This window comes from Patiria miniata, unplaced genomic scaffold, assembly GCF_015706575.1.
Source record: "Patiria miniata isolate m_02_andy unplaced genomic scaffold, ASM1570657v1 HiC_scaffold_3, whole genome shotgun sequence".
In the NCBI taxonomy this organism is placed as follows: domain Eukaryota; kingdom Metazoa; phylum Echinodermata; class Asteroidea; order Valvatida; family Asterinidae; genus Patiria; species Patiria miniata.
The window spans coordinates 31959415-31966682 of NW_024037069.1; positions in this window are offsets into that span (position 1 = coordinate 31959415).

The following is a 7268-nucleotide window of genomic DNA, read 5'->3' on the forward strand; positions in this document are numbered from 1 at the left end:
CCCCCCCCCCCCCCCCCCCCCCACACTGAAAAATTCCTGGCTACGCCACTGGCGACATTGCGGGAACATTACCAGAAATTAAGTCCATGTTTTAGGCATGGCATCAAGTTGATCAAGCAAACTCTGTAATAAGCTTGAGTTAACAAAAAAAATCCTGAAGAATGATGGCGCCATGCACGGCAAATGAGTGAGTGCACTCAGACAAGTACGGTTTACCTTTTACTCGACCACAGCATTGCGCCCTAGACCAATCCTGGCACGCTATCACTTCTATCTCGGAGGCCCCCCCCCCCCCCCCCCCCCCTCAGTGGCGAAAGCTAGCTATTATTCAGATGATGTGTTTAACTGTTGCTTTGTATCATAGCTAGTACAACGCCACCGCCATTGAAAGGGGGCTCGTGAGGGTACACAGATCACGTGCTAGAATTTGTCTATATCTTCTACATGTACGTGACAACATGTTGGTTGTAAGCGATTTAAAAACACCGAATTTGGACGACATCGCGTCCGGACGAAAATGCACCTTCAATAACTTAAAGACTTTGAAATATCGTCGCCCACCCTTTCAGAGAAAGCTACAGTAAACAACTGACCTCAAGAAGAATATTTGAACTAAGAGGAAGTTAGAAAAGCAAAGAAATAGAAGAAACACAATTATTATTCACGTCATTGAGTTCCTTTCAGATTATGCGCGGTAAAATAAAGCCCTCCTTCATGCCAGTGACAAGTTGGAAGTGAAAGCGTACACGTACCCGACCACTGAGACCAAACCTGGAAGATGTCAACAACATAACCAACTCTTCATTTCCATGTGAGAGTTGAATGACTGGGCCAGCAGTCTGGCTAATCGATGCGTGCCCAATGATGAATGTGGCTCACATTAACCCAATGTTATGAATCGATAGTGGTAGAAATTGCATAATGATTAATTGCATAGACTCGGTTGCTTCGTTCATCAGCAGAATGAACGCTGGTTACCTCCTAACTTTCTCTGATGAAGATCGACTACCGGTATCTACTCTACTCTCCGTTTTTGACGTATTATAATTGCGCACCTTTTTTTGGGGGGGGGGAGTTTATAATGTTTGTTAGTTTACTTACTTGTCTGGTTTTTTTTAAAGGAGACATTCCCCACTGATTAGCCAGCATCCCCTGCTCAACATTTTATCCTTTACGCCCTTCATTGTTCCATACAGTCAAGCCATATTATAACCGCCCTTTCTCCTGACAAAGGGGCAGATCATATACTGTCCAAATCGTTGAGTTCTTTTCAGAATTACACATGGTGCGGAAAGAATGCTGCATCCTGACGCCATTTTTGTTTTCATCATATCGTCAGCGACACCACGAAGTAACCTCAAGTGGAATTGAGTTCGCACCACGCGCGTGTTTTCTTACAGAAAACCCCCCCCCCCCCCCGTGGCGTATCCAGCAAGGGGGGGGGGGGCGGCTGGCGGATTTTTAACAATTTTATTTGTCGGCAATGATTGCAATAAATGTTTATAGAGTTCTTCAGACACCAATCCCACGAAAGAAATCCCGCTCAACAGCCATTTAAATGCGCCGTGATAATGTCCATATAATATGTAGTATGCATAATACTGCTCAGTTTTGAAGAGCACCCCCATTTGGAAGATGGGTACCAGCCCCCAGCCCGTCCGATCCGGCCAGCGTTCTGTTGCAGGGCGGGGGTACGAGCAAAACCGCATGCAGGCTCGACTCGATGCTTAAGAAAATGACATTCTCGAACGGCAACATTAAAATTGCGCCACCGTGCACCAACGCCATGCATGAAGAGTCCTAGTGCCCCCTTGCTTTTCACGTTAAATTTGGACCAACTTTTTCAAAGGAACAAAATGTTTGCCCCCCCCAAAAAAAAGTGTTGTGGATCCGCCCTTGTCAGACGGTAAGGTGGACGATTTTCTTTAAATTATTCGTGGTTTCTAATTTTGTCATCAACCATGTCGTGTTTACTCTACCATCAGCCATTCATATCTTGAACCAAGTTTCCCACATATCATTTACCCCTGCCTGACTGTCGTATTCTGAAAGGCTTTCATCTTTTTTCTGGTCTCTGGCGATAACCTAAATTAACCTCTTCCCCATCTAAATTTATCCCAAGCAATCACTAGTGCCACACAACGGAGCTAGTTAAGTTGACTGCCCTTCTTTGGTTGGTTACCTTCAAGCGAATATGCAGTCGTTTGATTTCAAAGAGCTTTATTTTACAAATATAGACCCGGTCGTCAATAAAGCGATTAGTTTTGAGTGCTACCTCCAACCAATCCCATCAGTAAAAGCCTTGCGTAACATCGGTAGTATAGTTTGGTGTTGATAAACAGCAAAGGTCACTACTCAGTGTTTTCTCATTCTGTTAATACCGACCACAGCTATTGCATTACAATTTAGTAACGGTATACCAAGCTTTCAGAACAGACCATCAACATGTCGCGATACTTGGCCGTTGGCGTAGTCTTTGCAACCATCGGCGGTAAGTTTACTTAATTTAAAGACATATTTCGCTTCTTCTTCACTTCATGTCCCATCTTGAACTATATAAAATTGTCTTTTGTTTTGTTTTGTAGCGAAGTTTTATGCGGCGGTTGACAGTACAATGTATAGACCTTTATATAAGATGGAATTTGCGTCGGGGTGATGTAAATCAAACTAGGTTTTGCCCTTCAACGAAAATAGGTATAGACCTTGCTAACGGCTCGTATTTTGGATTTTTCTCGTACAATGCGATCAAGATAATTCGCAATCCAAAAAATACAATGACACCCTCTGTTATCAATTCCTCATTTTTCCTCTTTGCTGCACAATATCACTATGACACTCAGCTAGGGTGTGAGAGAATTATTATTATCATTATTATTTTAAGATGTTATTTCCCTAAAATATGACCATGGTGTTCCAAGGTATTCGTTTTGAACCTAGTAGGCCCCTACCTAGTTGTCTTTTAGTTTCAGGTGAGGAACTGTTAATTCTCTATTCCATTGTTGGCGTCCTTTAATTTGAAGTGCAAAGGACGAGTATAAGAATTAAGAAAAATAGGTAGATTGAACAAAATCGCTTGACCGTCATTTCCAATGACACCAGATGTGCAATGAAAACTGAATGTTACTGGAAAAACAGAGCATTAATTACTACTGTAAATTCTGAAAGTGTTTATTCAGGAATGCCGCACAAACAGCATGATATCATGACCCGAAAAGGGCGCCCATACGTCAGATAGAGTTTGACTTTTGAAATAAAACAATAATCTTAAAAATGACTTTGAAATGTTTCAAAATCATGACGTCATCAGACCGGAAGTATTGAAGGGATAATTTGAAAATGATACATATTTTAAAAAATTTAAATCCATCATTTGTCTGAGGCGATTGTCTCCACCCAAATAGGTGTCAGACTTGATTGTGACAGGTTAGGCCCCGGGATCCCCCGCCACAAGTGTTGCAGTGAATCTGTTCTGTGTGCTTATAATTCGATAGTTCTAGTATTCATGGACTGTGCGGAGAGCAAGGCGAGGGTTTGTTTCTTCGGTCAACCACCGGAGCTGGATGCAGCAGACATGCACCAATGGATGGCACAGTTCATGGAGTTAGTACGGAAAGGATGCCCCATACGATGCAATGATGATACTGTGAAACGTAAGTCTAGATATCTGCTACAGTAAGCAAAATGTCCGGAGCAAATTATCTTAATAATATTCCGTCAAAACCAGACATTTTTGTGTAGAGCTAGCTTGAAAGTAAGTTTTGACAAAATAAAACTCATGCCAGGTGATTTGTACATGTATTCGATTTGAAGGTTTTGAATTGTAAATCCCAACATTTTATTGAATATACTGTAAAACTAATTTTGCCTCAAAAGGTGATTTTTTTTAATGAATTGTATTTTTGTTAAAAAATGCGCAACCGAAACCGATATTTAGAAAACATACAAACTTTCAACGATTTCGTAAAACAAGGCCAATTCCTGTTATTTTTTAAACATCCCTCTAACTATGTAATGGTATAACCTTTCTCTAGTAGTCGTAAACAACTCCTTATAAGGAGATTGACTCGCGTGTGGCGCGTACTGCGTGATGTCGCGCGTACTGCGTCATGTGGCGTAGAGCGCAGCTATGCCAGTGTAGATTGAATTCAGGACTATTCATTAAATACGGAATCATTGGTAGCATTGCGCATGCCTAAATGAGGATTATGAACGTTCAACCGATGAAATGGTAAAAGGGACCAGATTTCAAAGGAATCAAAATTTCATATGACACTCTAAAAGCGTTTAAAACCAGATAGCCGGTGTTGTATCAACTATTCATAAATACCTCAGACAGTTTAGCTATTCCTATTGGTCGAGAGCCCGTCACGTGGCCGGTCTTAAACGGATGATAAAGACATGGCTAGCTGGTCTTAAACACTTTTCCAGTGTCACAATAAAATGTGGACTCCTAAAAATCCAGTGCCTCTTATCGTTTCATTGGTTGAACGTTCACAATCCTCACGTAGGCATGCGCAACACTACCAGGGAGTCAGAATTTTATAGTTCTAAATTCAAAACGCAACGCGTTAGGTGCGTTCTGCGCGACATCGCGCAGAACATGATACGCGCGCGTCAATCTCCATAAAAGGGTTGTTTACATCTTACTTGCCAGCTGAACACTCCATTATTTTGCAAGAGGGATGTTTCAAAAAGCATAAAGTGAATTTGTTGAACAAAATCGGGATGTTTTGAACGAATTATATGATTTTTTCTTACCGAAAATGTATTTATGAATGGGAATAAATATGTGCTCCGTCGGTATTTATCACCCTGTTTAAGACCACTTAGAGTCTGGGTGCTGATAATTACCCTCGCCTCCGGCTCGGGTAATTATCAGCACCCAGACTCTAAGTGGTCTTAAACAGAGTGATAAAAACCTCCAGAGCACACATGGGTAAACCGAAATGGGTAAACCGTCTTAAGCAAGTATTTATATATATTTTCGTTTAAAATCAGTAGTTTTCTTTAGCGTGGATAATATGTAAATTGACGCCAAAAATATGCCGAAAACATCAACCAGTACTATACTTCCCTTGCCCTATTACACTACAATGTGAGATGCAAGTTTCAGTCAAGTGATTATTCACATTGTACTTTCGCTATACTATTGTGATATTTCGCAATACTATTGCGTAAAGCCCGGTTCATACTTCATGCGAATGCGAATGCGAAGCGAATTTGACATCATGAAACATTTGCTGCGAAATTTATCCGAGTTGATATATTATTAACTTTTACGAATTCGCAGCGCGAATACTTGCCACGACGTCACAAATTCGCGTTCTTTTTCGATGAACCGGTCTCTATAATTACTCCTGCTTGTTTCGCAATACTATTGCGATACTATTGCGTTATTTGCATTATTGCGTTATTGCGTTATTTCACAAAAGCATTGCGTTATTTAGCCATACTATTGCTTTATTTCGAATACCATTACGTAATTTCGAGATACTTTGGAGTAATTCCAAAATACTTTTGCGTACTTTCGCTTTACTATTGCGTTATTTGGCAGTACTATTCCGACACTCTTTCGTTATTTCGCAATACTTTTGCGTAATTTCGCAATATTATTGCTTTATTTTGCAACACTATTTCGAAATTCCGCGATGCTTTGGCGTAATTCCGAAATGCATTTGCGTAATTATGCTATACTATTACGTTATTTACTCTTGCGTTATTTGCAATACTATTGCGTAATTTCGCAAAACTCTTGCGTTATTTTGCAATACTCTTGCGTTATTTTGCAAACCTATTGTGTTTATTTTGTAATTTTGTTGCGCTATTTTGCAAAACTATTGCGTTATTTTGCAATACTAATGCGTTATTTCGCAAAGAAAGAATATTTTTTTCACTTCTGAAACCTGGCACTATAGGGTTTCCGTAAAAATGCTCCACCCTCCAACATTTTTTATCCATGGTGTTATTATTTTGATCTTGACAGCAGATAGTTGTCATCGACTGGGTCTTGAAGACGGCACCATTCCTGATGAGCGTATCCGAGCATCAAGTGAGGGTCACTTTAATCCTGCCGCCATGGGACGACTGAATGGCCCGTCGTTTTGGAGTCCACAATACTGGTAGGTCACTGCTGCCATGTCAGACTGTGCGGCTGGGTTGTGTCTTAGTCTAAGACTGTACCTGCACCTTTTCCTGCTAGGTCCCGATCTTGCAAGTGCCGTTATTCCATCTCGGCGCCAGGGGGGCGCTATCAACAAGATGATCAAATTTTTAATTGGGATTTTATTTTAATTTTTAATTGGCCCGTCGTATTGGGGTCCGGACCGCTGGTAGGTCACTGCTCCCGTGAGTTTATTGCGTGGTGGGGTTGGGTCTAAGTAGTTCATGAATGGATTTGTAGTTTTCCCCCTAAAGCCCGGTTCATACTTCATGCGAAAGCGAAAGCGAACGCGAATCTGTGACGTCGTGGCAAGTATATTCGCGCTGCGAATTCGTAAAAGTTGAACATATTTCGGGCGAATTTCGGGCGAATTTCGCAGCAAATTTCGCAGCGAATTTCGCAGCGAATTTTGCAAAGAATTTCGCAGCGAATGTTTCATGACGTCAAATTCGCTTCGCATTCACATTTGCATGAAGTATGAAGGCTGGGCTTCAAGAGGCCGGTTCATACTTCATGTGAAAGCGGTTGCGATGTGAATTTGACGTGACGAAGCATTCGCTCCGAAATTCGCCTGAGTTGAAATGTGTACAACTTTTGCCAATTCGCAGTGCGAAAATTTGCCGTGACGTCACACATTTGAGTTCGCTTTCGCGACTGGATTTGATTCATCTTTCTGACTGCGCCGTCGGCGTCTACCACCACCGCCGCAGTTTGACGGCGTTTTAGTTTGTCAGAGACCGGCTGCATACGGGTAACAATAAAGCCGACTTCAGCCTTGGACCAAGACTACACCGGGTTGAAAGATTGACAAGCTTTTGCCACTTCAATGGATCCTCACCAACTAATAAGGGAATAAATGTGTGCTCGAGAGGTTATTATCACTCTGTTTAAGACCGCTTAGAGTCTGGGTGCTGATATTTACCCGAGCCGGACCCAGACTCTAAGCGGTCTTAAACAGAGTGATAAATACCGACCGAGCACATATTTATTCCCATTCATAAATACCTTTTCGGTAAAAAAAGTTCGACCACCTACAATGATCGCTCAGTCGACTGCAAAAATAATGTGCCCGTGTACATACGAAAACATGGTATGCAGTGCTATTCAC